This window comes from Lathyrus oleraceus, chromosome 3 (genome assembly GCF_024323335.1).
Source record: "Lathyrus oleraceus cultivar Zhongwan6 chromosome 3, CAAS_Psat_ZW6_1.0, whole genome shotgun sequence".
In the NCBI taxonomy this organism is placed as follows: domain Eukaryota; kingdom Viridiplantae; phylum Streptophyta; class Magnoliopsida; order Fabales; family Fabaceae; genus Lathyrus; species Lathyrus oleraceus.
Window position 1 is genome coordinate 21,761,087 of NC_066581.1, and position 15,744 is coordinate 21,776,830.

A 15,744-nucleotide genomic window follows, 5' to 3' on the forward strand; every position below is an offset into this window, starting at 1 on the left:
GGCAGTCTTACTCGGGGGGAAATATCTGGCAAGAAAAACTCTTCTAAAGTTATCCCAAGTCGTAATGGAATTGGGTGGAAGGGAATCTAACCATGATAGGGCTTTATCTCTGAGGGAAAAAGGAAATAATCTTAAACGTATTGCCTCAGGAGAAGCTCCATTGGTTTTAAAAGTATCTGCTAACTGAAGAAATATTTTTAAATGTTGGTTTGGGTTCTCGGTAGCGAGACCCACGAATTGTCTCTGTTGCACTAGTTACAACAAGGATGGTTTAAGTTCAAAATTATTAGCTGGGATGGTTGGGTTTACTATACTAGAACTAGGTTCTTCGTTTGATGGTTGAGCGAAGTCCTTAAGAGGTCTTTGGTTTTGATCTTCGGCCATAGCTCTCTTAATTTTATGAAAGAATAAACGTGCGCGAGCGTAACGTTCAGGTTCCGCCAGAGGGTTTACTAAATTTAAACTTCTGGTGCTGCGAGTTCTTCGCATTGACTGGCGGGAAATAACCTAAGTCTAAACGGTATAACAACAGGAAAATGAAATTTGACGAAATTGGTCCCCGGCAACAGTGCCAAAAACTTGATGCGTGCTTTTCGCAAGTATACGAACGCGTCAGAGTAATATAAAAGATTGTCGAATCCACAAAGACCAAGTGTCAAGCTATCTTTATCTATTGTTATGGTGTTTATCAAAGGTAATTGAAATAGGCGTTTTTAGAGTGTGCAATGAAAAGTAAAGTATTGAGTAAAGTTTAATTGATAAAGACAGGGTCGAATGTAATTCACGTAATTAATTGATAATCCAAGTACTTGCTAGTAGAGCTACTTATGGATAGTGTTTCCTACTTTGAAAAGAACTAATTTAACAGGAATTGTCGCTTTCGCGTATTCAGAACCGAGTTGTACTCCCTAATCAAACCCTCTTATTGTCACTTATAAAAAGGTGCGCATTGCGTTAGAGTAGTAAACCTATTTTTAAGAAATATAGTATCTTGACTAAGTTGAAAAGTATTATAACCTGGATTTCTTAACTAAAATAGGTTCTCACGAACCAGACTCTAAACTTATAAACGCGTCCGAAAATAGTTTTAAAATCTCTTTTCTTCTTAATGTTAAAAACTCCTAATGAACTAGACAAAGCGCTTTCGCTGTTTTTGAAATAGTTAAAAACAATTAAGTTTAAAAAGACGTTGGACGGCTTTCGATCTTACCCAACGGAATTGAAGTGCGGGAAAACTTAAGTTGAAAGTTAAAATAGCCCTTAAGTGTTTCTACAAACAATTGTACGGATTATCGGTTCGATTATGATCCTTACATTCTAACCTTATAAATTTAGTTAGACATGGTAAAGTAAAAGTGCATTAAAATAAATAAAAGTAGTGCGAGTGCCGAAAGTAAATAAAAGTAAAGCGAGTGCGAGGAAATAAATGAAAGTAAAGCGAGTGCAAGGAAATAAATAAAGTAAAGCGAGTGCGAGGAAATAAATAATTTAAAGCGAGTGCGAGAAAATAAACGAAAGTAAAGCGAGTGCGAGGAAATAAATGAAAGTAAAGCGAGTGCGGGAAATAAATAATTTAAAGCGAGTGCGAGAAATAAATAATTTAAAGCGAGTGCGAGGAAAATAAATAAGATAAAGACAAGTAATAAAAACCTGCTCCAATCGGAGGGTTGTGTAAATTGCAATGCGGAAATGAAAATGGCGGCAGGATTAACTTCCTTCCAAAGTGCTCCAAACTCGATTACAGACTCTATCATAGACTTGATTACACAATTGTGGTAACACTCCAATGCGAAGCGATTACCACTATAAAATACTGAATATATGCCTAAGTGAAATAAATTTGCTTCTGAGTTTGCCTCTGTTCTAAGTTTGGATCTTCGTCTGCTCTAAGTTTGGATGATTGTAAAAGTGAATTCGCGTTTCTATTTATAAGCAAGTAAAAAGATGGAAATGACTTGGATGCCCTTCAACTTGAAAATGGAGGGAAATTGTTTTCCTCTTGTGGCGCCCGTCACAGGGCCATGGCGCCCGCCACAAGGCCAAAGTGAGGTGCCTTAGTGGATGTAGTGGAGAACGTGGGAGTTGAGGGAAGTTGAGCTTGGACACGTCATGGCTTGGTTTGTGGCGCCCGCCATTTGGTAGGCCATAAGCACAAAATGCTGAATTTTAGGGTTTTTGGCTCTTTTTCGCTCCTTTTCTCGATCGGGGCTCCGATTAAAGTAAAAACCTGAAAACAAAGGAAAACATAGCAATAACACAACAAAATTGACAATAAAACAACTAGAATGCATGTGAAATCGGATTCGAAAATACGTAAATTTCAGTGTTATCAGTGGAACTTATAGGAACTTGGTGTCGAATTTTGAAAGAAGAAAATGGAATAAGATTTGTGAACCGGAGCTGGAAATAAATTATGACATTGTGCGTGAGTTCTACGCCAATGCTCTTTAGCTGGAGGAGGGAGTGACATTCCATTATCAGACAAGAGTGAGGGGAAAGATCATTTCTTTCAGTAGAGACGTAATTAACGAGTATTTAGGTAATCCTCTCACCTTGGCGGAGAATGGGCGGTGCGAGTACCATGCCAAAGAAATGGCCAACAATTGGGACCTTCCTACCGTGAGCGCTCACCTATGCCTTGAAGGAAGGACTTATGATTTAAATGATCAGGGATTCCTAAAGTCGTGGAAGAGAGAAAGTTTGAACTTGGAGGCAAGGGCATATTTGGTGCTGCTATTGAATAATATCCGGCCAAGGAGCCACAACACCACCATTCCATTAGATGTAGGATGCCTATTGTACTACATCATGATTGGTAAATCTGTAGATTTGGCATCCATCAGTGCGGGGGAAATGCGCAAAGTGGCTACTAGCGGAACGAAGTTCGGTGGGAAAACGGGTGTTCTAACATATCCGGGGCTGATTATGGGACTTTGTCGAAGGGCAAATGTTCTCATTCCGGATGAGGTACACTTGTCTATCACTAGTGTTATCAATGATGCTTATCTGAACAGGTTTTGCCAGAGCCAGATGGACAGAGCCGAAGGAGCTGGAACTTCTTCCTCTAGACCCCGAGCCCGCAGTACTCTAGCATTCGATCAGATGGCGTTCGTTACTTATTGTTGTGAGAGATTTGAGGCCTCTAGGAGGTCTCAATCATTCATTTTTGATGCTATGCAGCAGCAATTTCAGAACACCTTCCTTGCACATGAAGCCCTCACTTTCCCTTCCCAAGCGGAGTATGTTGCTTATGCTAATTGGCCTGAGGGCAGGCCAACTTTTATGGGGGGTGCAGGAGGTGGTGCGACCCATGAAAATGAGATGGAGGATGTCCTTGGATCCGTTGGTGGTGGCCATGAGGAGGAAGATTGAGGAGTTTGTTTGAATTATAGTAGAATTTTATTTTGAGTTTTTTTTATTATTATTGTTTTTGTTTAATTATGATTGTACTTTTGGTGGCTCTAGTTTCACCATAAACTTTTGTTTGTTAATTTGCTTTGTTAATTGCATGAATATTCTGTGAGATTTAAGTGCGTGTTACAATGAATTTGGTATACCAACATTTGTTTGTTTAATTGTTCTTATTCTTAAGTCAAGCTTAAAGCAACCAAGAAATGTTTGCAAAGAAGGAAGCGTAGGACACTTCGAGTGGTGATGATAAGAATTAGTGTCGGCATTTCAAGGTACACTTTATCGCTTTCTAGACTTAACATGAGTAGTTTGATGGTGTGTTGCAAATTCCATATCATAAATTCATTGAGATACATGTCATTTTTGAATCAAAATAGGACTTAACCAATTGTGAGGAAGCTTTCCATTGTACACTAAATGCGGGAAACCAAACATTATTTCAACTCATTCTTATCATGCTAAATCATGCATTAATATATTTTTGTGAAAATTGTGAAAATGATAGAGGCATTGTTTGTTATGAGAAAAACCACTTGACCAAAAAGTTTTGAATCAACTAACCTTGTGAGGAGTGATCCTTAGTTAACCCCCTTTGAGCTTGTTTTAGGATTCATTTGATTGATAAGTGTAAAGTCAATTGAAAATTTTGTGAATAAATGAATCCTAATTTCTTTCGTTTCAATTGAACCCTCAAACCGAGTTGTTTGCAAATTTTGCCTTTTGCTTATGTCTAAGTAGGGAGCATTATTGAATAAATTTGATTTTGGAATCTAAAGTTGGGGAGAGTAAAGTAAAAAGAGTTGATTAGAAACTTGGAAAAGTGATATTTTATAAAAGGGTGAAAGTATGAAAAGAAACAAGAAAAAGAAATCACCCTTGAAACTATAGAGCAAAGAAAAAGAAAAGAAAGAAAAAACAAAGAAAAAGCTCATGGTTGTGTGGATGTAAAAAAAATAAGAAAAGAAGAAAGACGGGGATCAAAGAAATGGAAATTGTGTAGAGTTGAATGTATGAGAATGCTCCCTTAGGATAGGCATTTTTATTGAATTCTCTTAATCATATCCTTTCTTATAACCCAAGCCACATTACAACCCTTGAAAGACCTCTTGATTCTCATTTTTCACATGATTTGGTATTTATTTTGATGACTGCATGATTCGAGTTGTTGTTGATTTAATTGCTTGAATGAGTGAAAGTAAACCTTCATGTTTATTCATCATTATTATGATGTGTAATGTAAGTTTGATTCAATTTTGACATGTATGGCTTTGAATTCCTTGGTATGATTTTTGCACCCAACCATTGCTCTTATTCATGTTTTGTCTAGAATTGAGATAGGTGGATTGAAAAAGGGCCATACACTTTTGAACCATTTGAATGTCCTTGGTTAATCCTTGTTTCAATCTTTTGTGTCATTGCTTTGGTTGTGTTGGTGAAAACTTTTGTTTAGGGACAAACAAAATGATAAGTTGGGGAGAGTTGTTAGAGACCAGTTGGTACCACTTTTCATATAATTTTATTGGTTCCTTTTACCATTTTTGATCTAATTACACACTTTTATCCTCACAATTTTGTATAAATGCAATTAAGTTTAAATGAGTATGTTTTGAGTAGATATTTCACATATTTGTTAGTTTTGTAGAGTTTTTGAACAAGAGAGCATCGGAGCGCATAAGCATAATTTGGAAGAAGTTTCAATGGAAATTTGGAGGCATAATTTGGAAGACCAACACTTGGGAGAATTATTGCATGAAGCTTGCAAGGCAAGGAAGCTGAATTGGCTTCAGTTCGCGCCGCGACTAGGGATGGCGCCGCGAACCTTGCGAAACCAGCAATCAGTTTGTTTGGGCCAAGTGTTCTGTTTTCAAGCCAGCTGTATTGTGACAGTTTTGTATCTGTTTTAGAGTGCTTTTCAGTTTTAGATGAAAATTAACATTTTAGGAAATATTACACTCTTTAAGAAAACAAAATGGAAAACATAGAAACATTGATTCCTAGAGACACATATTGTAAGAGAAAAACAGAGTTTATTGAGCCATTGCATTTTGCTGTCCAAAATGATGATGAGGAGCTAAACCCCATTTTGTCAAGATTGGAGGTAGTAGCTATTCCTATTTGTTTATGTATTTCATTTGACTCTTATATATGATAAAAGGTTATTGATGTATTGAATGATATTTTTGCCCTAAGTTGAATATTTAGATTTTAATAGTTGTTGAGAAAGATTATTCAAGTCTTGACTTAAAATATACTTTCAAGTAGTGAATGAGTTGTATAAATAGATTTATACACTACTCTTCTTTTGTATCAAACATTAAAGATTGCTATATTGATAGTTAGGTAGAGAAATCATTTAACGATTAATATAGTGATTATCACAATATCATTTAGAGATAAATGATATTGAGAGGATACTTGAATATCATCAATAATCTTAAGTCTATATAGTTGTCATAAGGAATCATAAGCAATTTGAATAGTAAACTCCAATCTTGTCAAGGCTCTTACATTTGATTAAAACTATTTTATTGTTTTAGTGACATTTTACTCAAAAGATAACTTTTCAAACAAAACAACTTGGTTACATTTTGAACTTATAATAATTTGGATTATAGAATGGCGGTAATAACAATCAATCTCTGTGGATACGATATTAAAATATTTTCCGAAAATATACTTTTCAACAGGCAACCCCATAATCCTTTGATTTTTGATGTTGTGAAAAAAGAGATCACTTTCAAGTGCTCATTCAACACTTTTACTTATCGAAGATCCTTCTTTGATCATGGAATACAAGGTGAAATCACTAATCAAAATTTCAAGGTCAATAGACACTACCCAAAGCTACTCCATGAGAGCCCCACTTTGGAAGAAGAGACTGTAGAAGAGCTCTCTTTAGAAAAGACTGCTTATGCAATCATTTATCTGTCTTGACTCCTCGGGTGTGTTCTTTCCTTTCTCTCACTTTTATTTTATATTTATGTTCTTTCATTAAGGACAATGTATGTTTTAAGTGTAGGGGAGAAACCATTTACTATGTTTCATTTCATTCAGTTTCTTTGTTTTTGTTTATTTTTGTTTTCTTACTAAAAAAATAAAATAAAAATGCATATTTTTTCTGTGGTTCTTGAATTTACTCTTTTTGAAACTGTCGATTACTTCTGTTCACTAATATGATAAATGAAACTTGTTTTATTTTAATTTTAGCCATTTAACCAAAAAGCCAACCTTGAATAATATCATCCATTGTTTGAAAACCCCCTTGAGCCTATTATTCCATTCTTTTGTTTAAACTCATTACAAGCATGAAAGTGAAAAACAATAGTATCGCTCATTCATAAGGTTGAAAAAGTCTTGTTTGAAGTTGAATAACTATAGTTGTGATATTTCATTTAAAAGTTGTCAAAAAAATGGAAAAAAATGTAGAAAAAGAAGAAAAAAAATATAAAAAAAATGGAAAAAAACAAAGAAGGATGTCATTACATTTTCCTTCTGAAAAAAGAGAGAAAATAAAAAGATAAAAGAGAAGAAAAAGAGCGGAAAAGTTGTTGTTTGAAAGTGGACGAATGTAGTTCAACTCCCGCAAGTTCTTTCATGTCTCTTTTCTCCCTTTGAATCTTAGTCTAGTACCCCTTATGATTTATCTCACTCATACTCTAGCCAAGTTACAACTGAATAAAAGTCTTTTTGATTTTTGTGTGCATGCAATTCAATTATGGATATTAGAGTCTTTTTAAACTTATGGTAGTACCTTCTTTCATGATGTGCTTTGAGTGTAAACAGTCAACCTAAACTCTTGAGAGTTGAGTGAGTTTTATCTTGTAAGGATCTTGCTACTTTTGATGTACTCTTTGGTAATTTGTTTTTCATATTTGTTTTGAATGTCACAAAAGAATTACTTACTAATGCCATTTTCTTGAAATTTAGACTTAGAATTTTGCTTACACTTTGTATCTTGATAACCTTTGGAATTACATGTTTTGTTTGTTCTTGTTTTTTTTCCTGTTTTGAGTTTTGAATTTATAATTTTGCTCAGAGTGCAAAAGTTCAAGTGTGAGAGAATTTGATCAGTGAATTTTGATGCACATTCTTCTACTATTGTACTTAGGCAACTCTATAGTTTATTCTACTATTTTTACTATTTTAGTGTGTTTTTATATTTAAGTTTATTTTTGACTTTATTTTATTTTCATACTTTATTTTCAGCATAAACAGTTATTTGATACCATGTTACTATGTAGATCATACCTTGAGCTACACAAATCGGATTGATGCGTTCTAATATGCGTTTGAAAGCTAAGAGAAAGAGATACAAGTTTCATGTTGAAATCAAAATCTGATTCAGAGTGAAATAAGGTAAAATAATTCTTTGAAATTCCATACTTAATTAAAATAATTAGTTTGGGCAGGTTTTTGTAATTTCCGGGTCGGATCCCATAAGAGCCCGAATTTCCCTTTTATTATATTAGGTCTTTCACTGCTACAATAATCCTATTCTGAATTTTGACGACACAATATTACTTTGAGGTTTCTAAATTTTCAAGCAAATATCTTTTCCCTTTCAATATTTTATTCTATGTCTTGTATGCTTTATTCAAGTTCTATAGAATATGTGTTGATTAATTTCGATTGATATATGTTTCATAATCGCGTTTGCTTAATTCACGTGTGCTTAACCCATTTGCTTAATTCAAAAATTAGGAACACATATCATATATTAGTATCAATGTGCTTGTTATTGTTACTGTAATCGAAAAGAGATTAGAATCCATTTAGGGTATGAAAATTATATTAACCAATGGTAAGTTAGGAAACCAAATAAGTAGATCAGCTTATTTTGTAATCACTTTTCATAATCACTTTTTATAATCACTTATTCTAAATCAAGCCGAAACCCCTTATTTAGTTTTCTTATTTGGTTAATTTGCCAAGAGTCCTTGCGATACGATACTCGAGTGTCACTTTCATAGACTACCATTCTTAATTACTCATTTTTAACCCGTGTGCAACAACAGATCACACAACTTCAAGGGCCGCTGAACATTCCCCTTCTTCGAGCAGTGCAAGGTGTAGTTCCCTAGGGACCCCAAACTTAGAAGGAAAGGGTCGAGGAGGACTAGAGACTTCATATTCATCAAAAATCTTAGATTCCCCTTTATCAGAATGACCTATTGCAAAAAAAAATGGAATTTAGAAACTTACCAATATCAAAGAAAGAGGTCGACATCGTACGCCGGTGAACCATATACTTGCATCATAGAGAAAAGTAAAAGCGTTTGAGATGCATTGCACCATAAGTGTTGAATCCGCCATCGATTGATAGTAGGATCACCACCAGTCCTCGAATTCTTTGTACATTCTTTTGTACAATTGAAGGAGAGCAAAAAATTAAAAGATGGCAGATAAAACGACTTATCCTTGAAAATATCAAGGCACTTGGATAAGTTCTCCTCATAAGCATTGTCCGTGGAAATAAACATGCAGTCTTTCCGAGGGAATGAGAGTTTTAGGGAGAAGTTAACTTAAGCCAAATTGTCTGGCTAACAGGTTGGGTTGGTATGTGGGTAGTCTTATACCGCTTCCTCCAATAGTGAGTATCGTCCATAAAGGAGCAAGCCAAAATCATTCCATCAAGACACCACAAATATCTTTTTCCCTCTCAACGTTAGAACTAGGAAACGGTTCATGAATCAATGTTGGACCATACTGTCGATCAGCAAATGGGGACATGGTGGAGACACATGTTTTGTTTTTGTAAAACATAAAAACGTACTTCTCGAACTTCTCCTATAACACGGTTTTGCCATCCTCAAGAGTAATGCTAGAAAACCTAACACCTTCACCCTATTGTCATGCTGGAAAGACTTTCGAATCACAAGTTGGGCACAAAATTGGCGTTAAGCCATAACTATAGTAACCAAACAAGGCCTTCTATTTGAAGTCTGTTAAAATAGGGGAAATCGAGGATCTGTTGGGAATATATTTCTAGTGACTCGTAGAGACCATACAAAATCAGCTTGCCAAGACAAACTTTGCGCTTTTCATGAAGTTGAGTGGCTAGAGGCATGAACATCTTCAGAATTTGGTCACAAGGGGCAAAAGACATGGAGGTTCAACCAATAGGTTAAAATACTATATGCTCCCGAGCGTCGACATCTTCGATCGAACCATAGTAAGACTAAATAAAAATGTCAAAATGCCCGTCAGAAAAACCAAAAGTAGGTTTGATCCTTGTAGGCCAGGGGGTTCGCAAGCTTCCCCAGTAGGTCGAAGGCCAATAATGGTAGCAAAATCAAAGTGTAGGAGTCAACAACCCACAAGGGAGGTGGAAAGTATTATTAGTCGACTCCCTAAAACAGGTAGCTACAAGTAACATGGCCGGTTTGTATTTGAGGTGAACCCACGAAAGCTGAACAATGTTGAAAATGCCTAAATATTCCCACAAGGCCTTTTTCTTCTTCTCTACCCTATTTAACCAGTTTATATATTATGAGTCAGACACCTCAAGGGGAGGAGGGAAATATACTTGATTTTCCAAGAAGTGAAAATAAAAAGGTTGATCACTTGAGACTATGGGTTCCCACCCAAGGTAGCTAAGCAAAAACTTGTTTGAGGGGATGGATTTCTTGACAAACCCATTGAGAGGACCCGTGAATGCAAATGTATCACTAGAAACGGAATAAGGAATCAAAGCATCAAAATACCACGACCTTCAAATGTTTTCTGCCAAAGGAGGCTCCGAAATGTAGGATCGATCATCAACCAAGATTGGTTCATTAATCTGAGCAAAAAAAGGTGGGCGATGCGAACTAGAGAATTTAGGCGCCATTTATCGTGAAAGAAAAAAAAGGAGGAGCAAAAGTGGCTGAAGGAAAACTGGAAATAGCGTTCACTTAAAATTGTTGAGATCGCCATAAGAAATAAAAGTTGTAGAGAGAAAAATGGTTAAAATAGAAAGGTGACGAGGGTTTCTCCCAGGAATATGGACATATGACATGTTTAGAGACAACAAGCAGACTCGAAGTGAAGAAAAATGATGATTAAATTAAAGCAAGACCTCAACTTCTGGTTTAATGGCTAGTTAATGATCTTGGAAACGGGGGCAATGATGTGCTGACGTTACACGTTTCAAGGATGTAACATTTAGAAATAAAGTTAGTCTTAATGACCGACAACAAGCATGATTGAAGTGACATGGCGCATAATATGAACCGTGATGAAGTAGTTACAAATAATGCCATTTTTCTCCCTTCAGATGTAGGTCGATAATGACGTTTTTTGGGGGCATCTATTATACTTAGATTTCAGCTATTAGAAAGTCAACCAATAATTTCAATGAAAATACATTTATTGAATAAACATTAATGAAGTATCTTTAAGAGAAGCATTAATGATGAGTCGTCGATAAACCAATGAAGAAGGCTCGATTGAGCCATCGACACAATGAGATATAGTTTGGAAGACTCTAACGGGTAAATCCCCTAAAAACCCACATTCCTAGGAAACACATCCAAAATCTCGAAAAGGACAGTCGACAGAAACATGTCCAGAATCTCGAAAAGGACAATCAATATAAGCCCTCATTCCATTCAAAAAGGATCTTTTGACGACATAACATGGTATAAGGACTTAGTGATTTTTACAAGTCTTAGGTTGGTGAGAGATCATCGATAGCACTTTGGAGCAGTTATCGTCAAAAGATTATGAAGAAGTGGAATGAATGGAGAAACAGTTACCATTCAACGTGGTTTGCAAGCAAATATCATCTTAGGAAACATGTAAGCACACTAGTGGAAACTTGAAGGAAAGAACGTGGAGCAAACACGACTATTCCCCTAGTGGTCATAATCGCCGTCGACAACTATCTTGTAAATATAATAAATAGCAGACTCAAAAATTGGATCAAAGTTTGTAAAATTTCATACATACTTTCCATACCACTAGAGTACCCGAGTCATAGAGAGAAACAATTGAGCGAGAAACCTGTACATATGTGTCTGTGTCCACCCTTTTTAAAATTTTTTGTCTCGTTAAACATATGTACTTTTTTATTTGCTTTATTTAATGTTATTTACTAAATTTCTACCTTATCATTTATTACTACTTGACTTCATTTAAAATCTTGTTGTCACACTACATTCATTTCACACGCACATGTGTTCAGACAAGTTATTTGTACAAATTTCTTTAGAGATTTTTCGAATTAATCTCACAAACTTTCAAACTTGTGATTGTTTACCAAAAACACCGGTAAACAATGACACAATTAATCTTTTATAATAGTTTACAATATTTATTTCTTCATAAAAATGTGTTATACCTTGTATCATGCACATTACACTTGGTAGTCTTTTTTCAATATTTTTTTAATCTTTTCTCTAATTTTACGTGTCAAACTCGCTCCACTTCTTGTCGTTATAACTTTCATCATGATTTTTTGGGGTAGAATTTATCTTATTAGAGTGGTTTTGACTTGAATCAATCTTTTCCATAATACTTTGAATTTGATTGTGTTTTTCCCCTGTTTCATGTAGTATTAGCTAAATAATATACTTAAAATACAAATAAAAGTACAAGAAAAATATAGTGCGACAAATGAAAGTAAAATAACAATCTATAATATCATGAATATTCTTTAAATCTAATGCTTCTTACCACAATCAACAATCATGCTTATATGTCACTTATATTATCAAAATTCAATTCATATAAGTTAAAGGAAATCTTCAAAAATTCCAATTCTGCTCAACTTTTCTCTCTTTCTCGCTAGTTCGCTCAAGTGAAAATTAGGTGATGCCTCAATCAACATACAACTATAATTTTAACATAAGCTTGCAAAAATTATAAATAGTCATTCAAATCAAAACTAAATCAAACACTTTTAAGGTCTTAAGAGTTATAACATGACTCTGAATAAGATGGTAAATGTTGGAGTATAATAGATAAATAATTTGGAGTTTGGCACGCTATTCTCACAATTATTCCTTCTCTTTCACAATTTTTTTTCTACCACAAGATCATACTTCGAAATTGGTACTAACATATTGAATTTGGATTTCAAAATGATACAAATTCCGTTATTTATTTAACATTTTTCGATGGCTACGTTTTTCTATTTTTATTTATTCTTTTGAGTTTTTTGGTCAAGTTTCACAATTTTCTTCTCAAGGTGTTGCAATTGCTACTCTAAACTATAATTTTGATAAATAGAATAAAATAAAACACGACTACAAAAAGAAAATTTCGTAACAATTTGTTACTACAACCACATAACTAACCAAAGTAATATATGTTCATTAGCCACATTTCATTTTCTTAAACTTTTAAATCACATATTACCGCGATCAACTAAACATCCACTGTGGTATGTGAGGAGTGTCACAATTTGATTAACAACACCTGCAATTTTATGTTTTTTCGTTAGAAAAAAAGTGTGTTCCCTTAATTTATATTTTTAAATAAAAATTACACACTTTTCACCGTGATTCAGATAAATAACCGTAGTTAAATATCAGAACATTTTACCATAGTTTATTTTATCAACTGTTGTGAAATATTTAACCTATATAAGCTAACTTAATTCACTTCAGAACAGACTGTACTTAAAGTGAAACCATGACTTCTCTCGCCTTATCCCAATCTCTCAAAACTCCATTATATCTTTACAAAACTCCAACATAACTTCTCATGCTATTATGAATAAATGAAAGATGTCACGAAACAGGTAGCTAGCTCATATTTTTGTCTTTGTTTTTCATGAATCTTTTCAAGAAAAAATACGTGCGCCAAATATTTTATGAATTATGATGTTATTGTTGTTCAAAGTATTTTTCTTGTTTTTCTTGTTTAAAATATACGTGAAACATTTGTCAACATAAAGATTATTATTTTCTTGTTGTTTTTATTGAGATAAGTAAATGGTTTAAGTTATTGTTGAGAATGTTGTTGTTTGTGTAATTGTAGATATTTTTTTATTAGGAATGCTAATGTTTTTGTTGAAGTATGTTGTTGTTTTGTTAAAGTAAGTTTATGTTTTCATTGATAAATGTTGTTGTTTGTGTTATTTTAGATATTTTTGTTGAAGTATGTTGATGTTTTTGTTGAGGCATGTTGTTGTTTTGTTAAGGTAAGTTTATATTTTTATTGATAAATATTGTTGTTTATGTTATTTTAGATGTTTTTGTTGAGGTACGCTGATGTTTTGGTTGATGTATGTTGTTGTTTTGTTAAGGTAAGTTTATATTTTTATTGATAAATATTGTTGTTTATGTTATTTTAGATGTTTTTGTTGAGGTACGCTGATGTTTTGGTTGATGTATGTTGTTGTTTTGTTAAGGTAAGTTGTTATATTTTGTTGATAAATATTGTTATCTGTGTTATTGTAGGTGTTTTTTTATTAGGAATATTGATGTTTTTATTGAGGAATGTTGTTATTTATTAATGTAACTTTATATTTTTATTGATAAATGTCACTGTTTGTATTATTTTAGATGTTTTTATTGAAGTATGTTAATGTTTTTTATTGAGGTATGTTGTTGTTTTTGTTAAAGTAAGTTGTTGTGTTTTGTTGATAAATATTGTTGTTTGTGTTATTATAGATGTTTTTTTATTCAGAATATTAATGTTTTTGTTGAAGTATGTTATTTTTTTGTTAAGGTTAATTGTTATTTTTTGTTGATAGATTTTGTTGTGTTATTGTATGATATGTATGTATATGTGTTATTGTTAATGTTATTCTTTGTATATTGCAACTTTAATTTCGTTCAGCCAACATGTCATAGAAGACGGGTTTATTATATCACATTTGGTTTGATTGTTTTACCAACTCCTGATTGAATATATAACACTTCAAATTGAATTAATCAAGTTATGTTAGAAAATAACTTACATTGATCAATGTTTTATGAGTTTTCTGTAGCCCATTATTTGCATCTCGCTCTTTAACGATTAAAATTTATGTCAATACTTCTAATTCTTCAATCCATACTTTATTCTCTAATAGTTCATTATACAAAGTTATTAATACATTGTAGAATGAACTAATACAATGAACAATTGGTAAAATAAACATTTCACATAAGTTATAATAAATTCAAGTGAATATATTACCACAATTGAAAACTATAAATTCAAAATAAATTTCAAATATTAAATTAAAATAATAATATTTTTATTGATTAATTGAGAGCACACTTTCCATTAGAAAATTAAAATTAAAAACGTACTTTAAAGTATAATACTATCATTCTTAGAAATAATCTATAAATAAATAGTGAACCAAAACCAACTTAAAAGTAATTTACATAATCTAGAACAAAATTAAAATATTTAAAAACAAAACATTTTTTAAGGTAACCGAATAAAAATTTTAAAAGAAAAAAAAATTACGTACAAAGAAAAGAAAAGAAGGGAGCTAAATCAAGATCTTTTTAAAAGCTAACAAAAGCAATAATTAAACAATTCTAATATGTTTTTAATGCAACCTTTTTAATTAAAAGGATGAACTTCATTCTATCAAGAGTTTGATCGAATTCTAAACCTATGTTAACCAAAGGATATTAAGTTGGTTATAGTGAGAAAGTTCCGACCTATGTTCTTTAATTGTTAAAGAAGTTTTCGTTAAACAACTATAATTAATTTAAAATCGGTTTTAATCTAAAGATGAAAGTAATTCTTATTTTTTGCTATCTCAATTGCAATTAGAACTAACACTTTGTGCATAATTTGATAAATGTTTGAATGACTTTGAAGAATCTGATACTAATTAGACTATTGCTTTACTATGACGAACTCTTTCACTTTGAACTTGAGGTGTGGTCGAAGGTGTTCAGATATATTAAACATTTAGCTATAAGAGTATCCAACCAAAAATGGATGGTTTTCTCATCTTTAGAGTTGTTCAACAAATTCTAGAATTCACCTTTAATTTTAGACTAAATAAAGAAAAATACATTATAATTATTAGGCTTATTAAATATAAAAATCATACTTCTAAAAAATCGAGCCCTCTAATTGTTTGAATGAAAAACTCCACCATAACCCAAGATTTGCAGCAAAGTTAATGTTTTTTTACAAGAGACTCAATTCTCAAGCCACCTTCTCTAATTACTATACAAACATTATCCAAATAATTGTAACTAATTTCGCATAGAAGATATCACACGCCCATATAAATTCCTGACAAAATTTTCTAGATCTTTAACGAGACTTTGACGCCACTCATAAATTAAGAAATCATAAATTAACATGCAACTCGACTCGATGGATTTATTTAATTCTCTACTATTTAAAATAGGATTATCTCTTGATAGTCGAGTCCTATCCTATGCTTTA